The sequence below is a fragment of the Artemia franciscana genome, chromosome 16 (assembly GCF_032884065.1).
Source record: "Artemia franciscana chromosome 16, ASM3288406v1, whole genome shotgun sequence".
NCBI lineage: Eukaryota > Metazoa > Arthropoda > Branchiopoda > Anostraca > Artemiidae > Artemia > Artemia franciscana.
The window spans coordinates 17,258,035-17,273,005 of record NC_088878.1 but is presented as its reverse complement, the minus strand read 5'-3'; the positions used below and the strand labels follow the sequence as shown (position 1 = coordinate 17,273,005).

At 35.0% G+C, this 14,971-nt stretch overlaps 1 protein-coding gene across 1 annotated transcript in view; it reads left to right on the top strand.

Moving 5' to 3' along the window:
* Positions 1-801: 801 nt before the first annotated feature.
* The window catches only part of LOC136037150 (discoidin domain-containing receptor 2-like), a 158,650-nt gene continuing 144,480 nt past the window's right edge, over positions 802-14,971 (top strand). Inside the window, exon 1 of the mRNA XM_065719663.1 lies at positions 802-964. The gene's annotated coding sequence lies outside the window, so the exon portion shown is untranslated. The remainder of the gene's footprint in view (positions 965-14,971) is intronic.

The following is a 14,971-nucleotide window of genomic DNA, read 5'->3' as shown; positions in this document are numbered from 1 at the left end:
GGCTGGCACCCATTCCCCTATTGCACTTTCTGACTGAAGGGCCTTGAGACAAAAATCGGCACCGCCAGTTTGGCTCTTTATGGGTCTAGTGCCGTATCCTTACCTGATGATTTACTAGAATGACTAAAGGCGATTTGATCAATTGCTTCCGAAACCTTCGGGGTTTGGCCAAATATTACAATGACTAACCCACTTTAAAGACACGTTTTGGAAATATAATTTATATACAGAGAAATGCCGAATATACAAGATCTTCAACAATATGTCTGTTTGGAAAATCCCCTTGTAAAAGATTTTACCCCAACGCTTTAAATTTGATACGTTATTGCCTACTAGTCAAAAAAATCCTGCTGAATTTAACTAGCTTTTTAAAGGTATAGATATTATCAATATCCTATAATTTATTGTTAGCTCTTTATTTCCTAGGATATTTATGTGCGGCACGTTGTAATAGAAAGAAGTACCATACAAAAACCAGCCGTGCCTACTCCACGGCTCAAAACACATGCTGAAGTTCTAATTTTTTCAGGACATTTTGACCCTCCTTTGAAATGCAATCTATTTACGAATCATAAAATTTATCTACAAATTAATACTTTTAGCACATATATTATTTACCGGTACTTTTATCTGAATTTTATGGTTTAGGAATTAATGATTGGAATAATTATGGTTCCGAAATTCAAATGATCAAGTTTCGGAAGGTAAAAAATTTTGGATCACATGCGAGTCATTTTTCTTTCTCCGATGTAGCAGTTGATGCGCAAAGAAGGCGTCGCTGAAGCTGCTGGATCCCAACATAGTTCCTAAAGAGTTCCAAAGGCTGAGGACATCAGTCACTGCAGAAATTAGCTCTGTGTAACAACGGATATTGTCTGTTATTAGGTGTTTGGATTTGGGATATATAATACCTTTTGTTTGACTTGACGGATTTCTTTGAGAATTACCGGATGTTTCCAAGAATGTAATAACACTTTTTTTTATTGTAGACGCAAAGATAGTCCAAACCGTATTGTATTCGTTAAGTTTTAGCTTGGATGATAGAGCAAAAAATATCTTTCCAGGATTTATGGTAGGCTTCACAATACAGATGAAAATAAATGAGTTAAAATTCTAGTTAATTTTAGCAAGAAATTTTACCTAGTTAATTTAGCAAGAAGTCAATTAACTAGAATTTTACCATAAGTGATTTTAGTTTATGGATTATTTGCAATCTTGCTGATCTAGGAGACCGAAACTTTAAGGATTTTCATCAACATTTTCACCATTTACTTTTCACGAACTTTGACAAATTTTGGTAAATTCCTAGTGCATGACCACTTGTAAGGAAGACATTAAAAAAATGTAATAATAGTAGGCTACCATTAGATTCCTTATTTCATATTCCTTCCAAATATCATAGTCGATGTTCTCTCCGACTCCTTTGCTGATCCCAAATGCAGTCCGAGGATGTGTAGTCGCATTGTCTGAAAATAAAATATACAAGTAGGGGAAGAGTCGAGGTAAGAACTTGGGAACAACTTTGTGCGTCCAAGCTAGGGCCTCATATCCATTTGTCTCCAAAGATCTGGTCCAAAAATCTTCCCTCATATGAAAATTTAAAAAGGACACATGTCTTTATAAAATGTCAAAGGTGATTCAACCTCCTTACAGAAAATACTATAATCTCCTTAAAATGTTTTGGTTGCATTCACCTTCATGAAGAGCAACTGAACTACTAATCGCCAGTAATATATGGTAAGCTTTAACCATTAATGACATATGGACAAAGGCTACAGTAAATGTATGGTTGTAGTCCTCATAGTAGCTCTCTGGTCGTTAAAGGGGGAGTAAGACACGCGAGTTATTCAGACGGTTATGGTAGTTTTTTTTTGTGATTTCGGCCTGCGATTTTTGGTGCTAAATTTAAATCATTACGCTCCTGAATATAATAAAACTTCCACTTTTTTTTAATGCTGCTATAAATTAATTCAGGGAATCAATAGTACTTTTAAAAACATTGCAAGTTAATATCTGGGACCAATTATTAACACCGGTTTATTTACAAAAACTTTTAAATCACTAGCTTTTTCACTTGGTAATTACGACTAGCCGCTATAAAAAATAAGGGCCTTTTTTTGTAAGCTTGAAAGCAAAAGCGGCTTACCTTTTCATAGTTGCCAGAGTTGCAAGAACGTTATTCGTAGGAAGACAAGATTTGGTCGGATTCGACAAGCAAATCCAGATCGCTAGAGGAAAATGATTTTTGCCGCAAAATTAAAAATAAATAACGCTCGTGAATATAATAAAACTTCCAATTTTAACCTTTTTTTTCTTCACGTTGTTATCAATTACTTCAAGAAGTTAATATTATTTCTTAAAACCTTGTAAGATAATAAGTGAGACCAATTATTAACATTGGTTTATATGTAAAAACTGATTATAACAACGGCAGCGTGGGCAGTATTTAAATCTTTAGCTTTTTCACTTGGTATTTACGACTAGCCGATATAAGCCCTTTTTTAGCAAGCTGGAAAGTGAAACCAGCTTACTTTTCCTTAATTTAATTCCATTTTTCGCGACTGGCAGAGAGTTGCCAGAGCTTTATTTGTAGAAAGACAAGAATTGGTTGGACTTGACAAACGAATCCAGATTACTAGCGGAAAATGATTTTTGCCGCAAAATTCAAATTAATTACGTTCATGAATATAATAAAACTTCCAATTTTGACCTTTTTTTTCTTCACGTTATTATCATTTACTTCGAGAAATCAATAGCATTTTTTAAAACCCTGCAAGATAGTGACTGAGACCAGTTATTAAAACTGGTATATATATATATATATATATATATATATATATATATATATATATATATATATATATATATATATATATATATGTGTGTTTTTTTGCGAATGGAATTTTTTGCTGCTAAGATACAGCTTGCCCTGGAAAAAGGCATTAACTCAAAAAGAAAAATCACAATGACTGATAGGCTATAACTTACGCTTTTTACTAATAGCTCAGACTGTCCAAAAAAAATACAAACTAAATCTAGAATATCCAAATTAAGCTTTAATATCCGTGCCAAATGAATTTTAGTAAAAAGTCGCTCAGGATCAAAAGCACATATGTGCTCATGGAACCTCGAGGCCTGGACATCTCCCCCAAAATTCCATAAGGTTTACGATTTATTTTATAACTTGTCTGTAATCCATTCATGTTTTGTCTGTTTCATTTACTCCGACGGGTAGTCATAACACCCCCACTCGGCCTGAAAAATTTAGATCTTATGCAGCAATGGTGTAATAAGATAATTATGGAATAATTAAGACCAAAAGGGTAATGATTAGGTGATTATTCTAGTTTTAGCGGGTGTGCATTTTAAAGGTCTGTCTTCACTGAAAACCTGAAAATGACGTTTTGCAGCAAAGCTGTAGTATATTCTAAATTATTTGTATTTCTGCCTACTGTATAACAATGATGAGATAGATTTTGTAGTAGTTCTTTTGGTTTTTTAAATAAACCAGTTGTGAAAAATATTATTTTGATCAAACAGTGGGGTCATTGAATTTCACCGAATGAGCTTTGACCTATTAAATCATTTTACCATGCACTTTCCAAAAATTTGACGTCCCCCTCTCATGAATTTAAAGTAAGTGTTGTAAAAATATCGGTGTTTATTTTTTTTTTGTCCAAATTTATATATCAAAAACTTGAGTGGGAATATTCCATTCTTATTCATGGGATCTTAAATGTTTTAGAGTTACAAACCCTTGGAAATTTTACTATTTACTTGCAGCATTAACAAATGAAATTATAAAAAAAAATTAGCCTACACAAATCGATAGAAATTTTCAAACTGAACCAAAAAATATTTTACTCTCTTTTCGGGGATGACAAGTATTTTTCAGAGTTACAAGCCTTTGATAATTAAATTTGCTCAGAATTTCTACAAGCTTTTCTGATTTCCTCTTCCAAAACAAGCGTGGCGGATTAACGAAGTGGTTAATGGATTGCTATATGAAATGATAGAGAAAACAAATTTTTTTTAATATTTCCTTTGGTTCTTCTTCATGCGCTTCTGACCCTGTCTCTATTAATGTTACTTTTTAAAATGCACATATCTTTAAAAATAGGATACTTTTTACTAGAAAAAAGAAGCAAAGATTAAAACCATAGTAATATTACCTTCGATGTAGATATTCCCAAGGCATTCCTCTTTCTGTTTCTTCTTCTTCTTTTTCCCCTCGTACCAGCCCGTTTTACGAAAATCGAGATTTCTTAGGGTCGTAAAAGCAATGCTTGTCATTTAAGCATAGATTATAGTCCATAAAGTAGGTGAATGAGTCTGTTTTTCTTTTATGCGTAGGCGTGGAATTTTAATACTTCTTCTAACATAGGAGGTGATTTCGCCTTCCTTTTGTTCTCATTTAGAGTCTGCACATGAAGGGCTGGCTTGCAGGGCTTTTTTGATATTGTACATAACTATCGATTCATTTTTATTTTTTTATTGGTATTTTTTAAGCTTTTCAGCTCTGTTGTTTTATCAGATAGGTGAAATTAGTCAGATTTTTGTGAAGCTATTAAATGAAAAAAACAAGTTTTTTTTTTAACTGAAAGTAAGGAGCGACATTAAAACTTAAAACGAACAGAAATTACTCCGTAAATGAAAGGGGCTTTTCCTCCTCAACGCCCCACTCTTTACGCCAAAGTTTAACTCTTTCTCTTAACTCTACTTTTTGAAACAGTAAAAAACTTTAGCGTAAAGAGCGGGGCATTGAGGAGGAAAAGTCCCGTTTCATATACGAAGTAATTTCTGTTCGTTTTAAGTTTTATCGCTCCTTACTTTGAGTTAAAAAAAACATGTTTTTTTATTTAATTTTTGAAGGATTTTGAATTAATTTACGTTTTGATTTTGGCTCTCTGCACATAAATAATTAAAACGAAATTTGCATATTAATTTTTTTTGGCTAAATAGCTTTCTCATAGTTTTAATCCGGAGATTTTGAGAAAAAAGGGATCGGGGGAGGAGGCCTAGTTGCTCTCCATTTTTTGATTACTTAAAAAGGCAACTAGAACTTTTAATTTTTTACGAACGTTTTCATTAGTAAAAAATATACGTCATTTACGAATTGACTTACGTAACGAACTTCTATATTCGTATGTTTCTATTACGTATATTAGGGGTTTCACCCCCTCGTCAATTCCTCGGTCTTTACACTAAAACTTGAATTTTGTCGCAACTCCTTAAGAATGACCCCTGAATCACAAAGGCCGTAGAATAAATAGTTGAAATTACTAAAAATACTTTAGCGTAAAGAGCAAGGTTTGAAACTACCAGAGATAAGGGAATATTTATAAATTGTATTTAGATTTAATTTGAACCATATTTACTTTTTAGCTTAATAGTTAAAATGTTTTATTTTCGTTTGCGAATGAGGACTTCCAGTTAAAAGCGTTATAATAAGCCCTAAGTTAGTACGAATTGGAATTGCCATCCCTCTTAAAATACAAATTTTTAATACTTCGAAACTCCTTTTGTGGTAATGACATAAAAACAGATTGGCTTTGTGCCTTTCAATCGGGAGTTCTTTCGTACTGGAAAGCGGTAATGGGTACAAGGGTATCAAGACATAACCTGTTGCCAAATAAGATTTGCTTCTGAAATGGACTATGGTGTATTTCTCCATGAAAGTGTTTGTTTCTTAGAATTGACAAATGACGAATATTCCGTTATTACCGTCGCGAATTTTTGGCTATAAAACTTGTGATACATTTCTTATTTCAAGGAGGGAATCTTTTGGAAATTTTATGCAGGCCTGTGTGCTTGGGCTTTGCTCTATAGAGCAAAGCAATGTGATTCATTGCAATGGTTAAATGTTGTTGTTGAATATGATATAATAGCTAATGCTGTTTTGCGGAAGTTATTGTTTTCCATTTTAGCTTTAATTTTAGTTTTATTCAGACACAATTGTTTTAATTCACACACAAAAGTGTACGATATCATGAAATATCCCCCTTTTTCCAAATTTTGCCTTAAATAAAACTCGTTGCGGCATTTAAAAATGATGATGTTACTTTTTTTTTTTTTTTTTTTTTGTAATGAGCAGACCGTAAATTTTAATATAGCCGATTAAAAATTACTCATTTTTGCTAGTTGCTAATTCCGTTATGTTTCTTTTGAAAAAGTGTAGTTACGACTGCATTTCCCCTAAAGCTTTTAATCATGCTGTTTATAATTTATTTATTAAAAACAAGTGTAAAGCAAACAAATTAAATGGAGTAAATGGTTTTTCCTAAAACAGTAAAAGCGGCATGAAAACTTGATTTAACAGAAACTATCCTAAACATGAATGGGTTCCCTACCCAGCCTCCTACCAGCCCTACTCCTAATCCCTACCACCCTACTAATCCCTACTAATCCTCCTACTCCTCACGTCAGTGCTTAATTTGTGCTTTCCTAAATGTTTATTAGAATTTAATATGATTTGTCTTTTGAAATATTTAAGCTAAAATTATTTTTGTCAAATTTTTAGCAAAACAAACTGTTTTCATTCTTTTTTATAACCCAATAGTGTATATTAAGGCCAATACAATTAAATGAGTCTCTTCATTCTCAAAGAACTGACATATCAAAACTAAATCTAAGTGTAAAGCGAGGGGGCTTTGGGCTGGGAGGTCCTCTCGTGTTCAAAATAATTTATCTTCTCTCAGGTTTTGTTTTTGGGTTTTGTTTTCGTTCAAAAACTTTGGTTTTCATAAGTATTTAATTCAAATTCTTAAACATAAAAATAAAGAAAAATTGGAATTGTATGTTTGTTCGAGGACTATAGCTTTATTTCTTTTTGAAGATGTTGAACTTTTTGTATTTCACACATTGCATTTCCTTAAAAATAAAAAAGATACTGCCAAACCATTTCAATTATTCGGCGTAAAATAAGGTATACCGGTTTAGTGAAAGACTCACCCATGTCTCCTTCATCTTGCGTTTCGTATTGTATTTATTTTCTATTAGTGTTCTGCTAGCTGTAACTACCCAATTTAGCTCATATCCTTTTTGTTCGATTCGTAATAATTAAATATATCCTATCAGTCTCTATTATCTAATAATCCTTTCTTACTCTTTAGACGTATATCTAAATTCCCAACTGTATCATCTAAGAGGAACTAATTATTGCTTACAATCAATAATGGAATTGCAATAGAGAGAAAGGCTGATCGTGTTTATATATAGCCATGGAATCAATGAAGTTTCCTTCTATTCGAATATGCCATGTGTGGTATGAAAGCTGAATGCTGGGTCGTAACCAGGATTTTTTTTCGGGGGGGGGGGATGAACAAAATAATTTTTCCGGGGGAAGGGGGTTACAAAAAAGCTTTAAAAACGCCTCAAAAATTTGTTTGTATTCATTTTTGTTAGGTTTTTACGAGTCGGACAAAATTACGAGTCGGTCAGGAGGCTTAACCCCCCTCCCCCTGAATACGGTCATGGCTGTACGTCAATTTGCGTGCACTTAGTTACATTTTATACGTCGTCATGTCTAGAAAAAAGAGTGCATCTCGCATCCTTTTTCTACTTTTTCAAAAAGGAGTCATAAAGTGAAAAAGATGTCTCTAGTAAATCTTTATGTCCTGGTTCAGTTTGCAGAGGTATATCTACTTCATAAGAGGAGGGAGATTGGCCGTTGTTGGGACCAAAAATTCAATGCCGCCACCTCAAAGATTTCCAGCAACGCAATCTTGTACCATCTTATACCATCTGCAACGCAATAGCGCTGCCTAAGTAAAGAGCGATGTGGGTAAAATGTATTATTTATATATATATATATATATATATATATATATATTTTGGTCTTAGGCTAGGCCACTTTGTATTGAAGGACTTGTCGTACAAACTTGGAAAAGGGCTCATTCGATGAGAAATTGAAACGGCTAGTGCCCTTTTTAATAGTTGAAAGTGATTGGAGGGCAACTAACCCCCCTCCCACGCACACCATTCCCCCAAACACATCAAATCAAAATTTTGAGATTGCCATTTCGCTCAACGCGGTTGAAAGGTCCGAGAATTGTGTATTTGAAGATAAGAACCCCCACATCCCTCAGGACAAGGATTGTAAGTTATGTCTTGGGGGTATTCAAGGTTTATATAGAATGGATGATCGTACAATCTTCTGAGCATAAACATATAAGCTCATTGAATTGGTAATCAGAAGCTCTAGTTTCTAAGATTCAGAGTGATCGGAGGATGGATGCATCGGATAGAAATTTTGAGATTACCATTTGTTGTCGTAGAAACTTCTAAAACGGCTCATTCGATTGGAAATTGAAGGGGCTAGTGCCCGTTTTGATACTCGGAAGTGATCAGAGGGCAACTAATGCCCCTACCACGCCCACTATTTCCCTAAGCACATCGAATCAAATTTTTTAGATAGCCATTTTGTTCAACGTAGTTAAAATTCCTGGAAATGTCTTGGAGGATGACAACCGCCCCTTACAGCCCTTAGTGCAAGGGTTGTAAGTTATGCCCTGGGAGTATATAAAGTTTTTATAGAAAGGGTGGTCGTGTAAATTTTGGAGGGGGCTCATTGGATTGCTAATCAGAAGTTCTAGCACCCTTTTTAAGATTAAAAGTGATCAGAGGGTAGATACCCCCCGTTCCTCCCACCTCTCATATTTTAATGCATATGATAGAAATTTTGATATGGTCATTTGCTGGCGTAAAGTATGGAAATAATATATTTGAGGATGACAACCCTCCCCCCATACACAGCCCTCAGCGCAAGGATTGTTAGCTATGCCCCAAGGGCATATAAGTTTTTTTTATGGAAAGACTGACTGTATAAACTCCAGAGGGGGGCTCATTGGATTGGAAATCAGATGCTCTACTTCCCCTTTTAGGAGTCAAAGTGATCAGAGGTACTCACTTTCTATGCCCCACCAAGATTTATTTTCCACAAATGTATACGATAAAGCCATTTGAGATGCCTTTTGAGATAGCCATTTGTTCAAAAATAGTCCAAAGATAATATGATAAGGCCTTTGAGTTGAACAGAATCCTCCAGAGTTTGGAGGTAAGAGTTGCAAGTTTTTGTAGGTTTTTATGGAAGGGGTGGTCTTGTGAACATTAGAAGAGGCTCATTTGATTCAAAATGTATAGTTCTTGTTCCTTTTTAAGAGTCAAACATGATGAAAAGCAATTAACCCTTTCCCTGACATCCTCTTTTCCCAAAAAGCATTCAATTGAAATTGTGAGATAGCCATTTTGTTACCAAGGGTCCAAAACTTATATAACAATGTCTTTTGGGTGGACACAATTCCCCAGAGACCATTGGCAAGGATTGCAAGTTGTGCGCAGGTCATATAAGGTTTTTATGCAACGGGTAGTCGTATAAACTTTGGATCGGATGGTGCTCATTTGATTGGAAGTTGGAAGTTTTAGTGCCCTTTTAAAAGAGCCAAAAGCGAATGGAGGGGAATCAACCCCCTCCCACATACCTATAATTCCCCAAAAACATATCTGATCGAAATTTTAAGAGAGCTGTTTTGTTCAGCCTTGTTGAAAAGTCCAGTAGTTACGTCCTTGGGGATGTCAACCTCCCCACAGTCTTCAGTACAAGTGCTGTAAGTTAGGCAATTCGGTCGTTGTTTACACCTAAGATATGTTATTGAGAGAGGTATGCATGTTTGAACTTTACTTTCCAAAAAGACGAAGAGTATTCATATGAAAATTTCAGAGATTGTTGAAGGGAGTCGTGAAGGGAGTCAATAACTTCGAAACAGTCACAGATTTCAGAGAATGTTGAAGGGAGCGTTGAACTAAATCAAAACACGTTATATGTATACGGATTGTCAAAAGGGTGAAACACAGGAATAACTGAGTATATTAATTTGGATAATGCAGGAAATTATAAGGGAGATTATCAAAAAGGCAACATTTGCATGCTAACAATACTACTACCACTACCACCACACCTACTGCCACGCTACTCCATTTACAGTATTAAGGGGAAATTTGAACTAAATCAAAAGACGCTATGTGCATGCACATTGTCTACTTCTATTGCAACTAATTAAAGGGCTAAGAGCATTTAGATGAAAATTTCAAGAAGTATATAAACATACAGGTTATCAAAGGGACAAATCAGCAATGTCATAGCAATGAATAATTGTGTTAAGTTGAAACTTACAGGACTTGATAAGAGAGATGTTTAAATGACCAAAAGGCAATAGGTTAATGCTACTGCTGCTAGTAGTACTATCGCTATTCAATATTATTACTAGTAATATCAATAAAATTACTGTGACTACTATTACAACTATGTCTAAGGGTATGAAGGTGAAAATTTCAAGGAATTTTGAGGGGGGAAGATAAACTGAATCATAACCCGCCATCTGTATGCAGGTTGTCAAAAGGGTGTTACAGTAATATCTTAGGAACATTTTGGGGTGTGAAGTTGACACTAACAGAGCTTGTTTTGAGGGATGTTGAATTAACCAAAAGAAAATATTTGCATCCTAATACTACTGCTTTTACTCATATTACTGCTACTGTTACTATTGTTACTACTTCTATTACTACTACTGCCACTGAAGCTTATGCTACTACAGTTAACTTTACTGATACTACTAATACTACTGCTATTAAAACCACGGTATTGAGGTGAAAAATTTGGAACACATCGAAACTGTATTGAACTAATTCGAAACACACTATGCCCACACAGGTTGTCAAGCAGACGCATCAGAAATGCTTCAGGAACAGTTGATGGTATGTATAAAGCTTAAACTTTCAGCTTGTGTTGAATGGGATGCTGAAGAAACCAAAGGTGCTACGCGCATCCTGCTACTAATGCTGCTACAACTATTCCTACTACCCAAGCTAACGGTATTAAGGTGAAGCTTTTAAAAAATACTTAGGCAGATGTTGAACTAAATCAAAACAAACTATGAGCACGTGGACTTTCAAAAAGGTAGTAAAGCAGTATTTGAAAAGCAACATGTAATATTAATCCAGACCTTTAATGGTAAGTTGTGGAAGACTTTGAACTAGCCGATTAAAAGAAAATGTGTATGCATGCAGGTTTTCAAAAGGGCATATAAGCAATATCATAGTCAGCACCACTCTATAGTAACTAGAAATTGAAACTAAAGGAGCTCATTCAATTGAAAATTAAAAGGTCTGGTGCCTTTTTTGAGAATAACAAGAGGCTGAAGGGCAAGCAGCCCTTCTCTCAAACCGCTCATTTTCCAAACACGTCCAGTCAAAATTTTGGATAGCCATTTTGTTCAGCATAGTAGGACGGTATACCAACTATGTCTTTAGAGATATTAGGCATGTCATTCCCTACAATTATGCAATTGGTCCATTATGCTTTAAAATTAAATGTTGTTTTAAAATAACTCAAAAGGCATTGCGTTTATGGTTGCCAATAAGACACCTCAGCAATATACCGAGAACGACTGGGAATATTAAGTTGAACTTTTGGGGATACTATCATTTACTACTTCTGCTCTTACAATTGAAATAAATAAAAGAGTGTCAGTGTATCCAGGTTGTCAAAGAGCATATGTGAAATCTTTTGAGAATGATATTAAGTTTTATTTTTCAGGTCAACTTTAGAAGGTATAAAATTAAATTAAAAATACTGTTTGTGTCAGGATTAAAAATTGTCGAAAAAGTTTCTCCATTATAAAAAAGGAACCCATACTATGGATTCTTATGGAAAAACTGAAAAGATGTCAAATATTTTTTTTCCATGAAAAAGACTATGTCAATAAAAAACTAACAGAAATTAATTTAAAAAACTTTTTTTCACAAAAAAGTTTTTCAAAGAAAAGTAAAGAGCTCCGTTAAGCCAAGAATGAACAGAAATAAATTCAAATAATCTTCCAAGCGTAAAACTACCACAAATCACTATCAATAAATAAAAAAAACTCAGAACGAACAGAAATATAAATAATTAACCAAGTTAAACTCAAAACGAGCAAAAATTAACATGAGTAGGGCTGATATACCCCATGCTTTCTCATGACCAGAACATAATTTGCGCTTTACTGAAAACAAAAACGTTTTAAATGTTTTTAATCCTCTTACTTTCATAAGTAAAAAATTATCAAAACTTATGGAACAAATATCAATACATGTTAATTAAACCGATGATCCAGGGTCATTTGTTTGTTTTATTTTTTTTTTCAGTAAAGCGCAAATTATCATTTGCTCTTGAGAAGGCATGGGGGTTATCAGCCCTACTCATGTTAATTCGTGTTCGTTTTGAGTTTTATGTATTTACTAGCTGTTGGGGTGGCGCGAAGCGCCACCCCAACATCTAGTTGGTGGGGGCGCTTCGCCCCCCAAGACCCCCCGCGCGCGTAAGTCGTTACGCGCCATTGTAGTTGTGTCCCTGTGTCCCACCTGTGAATATAGATATATATATATATATATATATATATATATATATATATATATATATATATATATATATATATATATATATATATATGTTTTTAACTACGTAAAACTTGCGAATATACAACATTTTGCGTTGTCCCATTGTCTTTGCATATAAATAGATTGTCAGGTTTACCAACTCTTGAACATGCAACATATAATTGTCCATGGGAAAAACAATCCGTATTCAGATCTATACCTCATTATTCTAATGATTGCCCTTGTGCTTTGTTGATGGTGATTGCTAATCGAACATTCCCTGTGTCCCCGTCGTCATTTATATATCCCCCTGTGCCCCCGGCGTCCCCGTTGTAGTTGTGACCCTGTATCCCGGACGTCATTTATATTCCCTGTGTCCCGGTCGTCATTTGTGTCCCGGTGTCCCAGTCTGTAATTTCTCTTTGAGTATTCCGGTCGTCATTTGTGTCCCGGTGTCCCGGTCTGTAATTTCTCTTCGAACATTCCCTGTGTCCCGGTCGTCATTTATATATCCCCCTGTGCTCCCGGCGTCCCCGTTGTAGTGGTGTCCCGGTCGTCATTTATATTCCCTGTGTCCCGGTTGTTATTTGTGTCCCGGTGTCCCAGTCTGTAATTTCTCTTTGAGTGTCCCGGTCGTAATTTATATTCCCTGTGTCCCGGTCGTCATTTGTGTCTGTCCCGGTCGTTATTTGTGTCCCGGTGTCCCAGTCTGTAATTTCTATTTGAGTGTCCCGGTCGTCATTTATATTCCCTGTGTCCCGGTCGTCATTTGTGTCTCGGTGTCCTGGTCTGTAATTTCATCAGTTGACAAAAATGACGTCAGTCGACAAACAACTTCATGACGACATACAGCTCAATCCTTATAATGACGTCAGTCGACAAACGTGATATCAGTCGACACACAAACATGACGTCAGTCAACAGACACACACAAACAACTTATTTTTATATATATAGATTGATATTGATTTATTGTAGTTTTATGATTGAAAGATTATTTGACTTTATTTCTGCTCATTCTTGCCCTAATGGAGCTCTTTACTTTTCTTTGAAAAACTTTTTTTGTGGAAAAAGTTTTTAAAATCAATACAATAAAGCATCGTTTAAATGTGAAACATAGAACAATCTTTTTTTCTCTACGAATTTAGATGTAATCTAGAGAAAATGGCTTGTTCTCTATGAATTAAGAGGGTTTGAAGTCAATATGATGGAGATTTTTCCGTGTGCTGGTGTGCAATTGTGACCCATGGGTCACAATTGCTGCAACGCTTCATGGGCCCCTGGCGCCGGACATATAATTTAACTTTAAAGAGTTAATAGAGAGCTATATTGTCTAATTTTAAGCATCTAAGATAAAGGTCAAATAAATTTCTTCTATGAAAGATGAAATGCTGGTGGCAGATTTTTTCATGTCACTTGTAAGTTAGCAGTCAAATAATTCAACTGTTTATTGCATAACATAGAAAGTACTAGCCACAATCGTCATAATTGCAACTCACTCTCTCCACTCATCATCAACACTGAGTGTGAAAGTAAGTTTTGACAGAGAATCGTAAGTTTGCCCCATCCCTCTTCTCTTATCAGCCGCACCCTCCCCCCCCAAAAACATCAATAACTAGGCCAATGTAAACTAGATGTCTCAATGCATACTAGAGGTAGGACTGGGACACGGAGATTTGATTGAGGATAGGGTCAAATAACCAAAGTTTTGCACCGTGACATACACTTTCCAATACGTTGGTTAGGTATGATCATTAATATATTAAATACGGATGAAGCACAAGGATATTTATCTAAAGCTTATAAAGGGTGCTTAAGCTTCAAACCTTTGAATATTTAAAGTACGAAGATTAAAAGCCGAGTAATATCCAATAGTGACTAAGTACAGTTAGCTAAAACTTCTTTAACAACTTCTTTAACAACAACAGTTAGCTACAACTTCTTTAAGGATAAGATTCTAAAGGTAATCCTAATATAAGGTAACCAATCATTGTTAGACGCACAATATTTAAGGACAAAGGTACAAGCCATCCTATCTCTATATAAATCATCGATAACATAATATGTACAGAACAAAAAATATAACCGGATTTTTTCCCAAACCATGAAGTCCTAGGCAAAGAGCCAGCTCATGGGTATCAAAAACCAAGTAGGCAGCTTTTAAGGCCTTTAGATTTGAAATTTGTACCGTCCATAAAAAATCTTTCGTCAAATTTATCAAGTACAATTTAAGCTTTTATGTGTGCATTATTGTAATTACATTCCAAAACTTGTTTTCTGGCTGAACAGTGTCATAGAACCTGTGGAATTTTAACGTAAGAAATGTATCCCGCCTATTCTAAAGTGACAGGTTTGCGCAATTATTCGCATTCCATGATGTATCTTGTATTCCTTGCGTTTTCCTTAGAGTAAAGCTTCCAGGGAACAACGTCCTTTTTTGCATTAACTGTCATGCTGCCTGACTGACCAGATAATTGAGAAATTCACATTTGAAACTAAACTAGAAAGCTGAAGTAGAATGGATGAAACCCTTCTGAGGTATGCCTATTTCTATCGAATA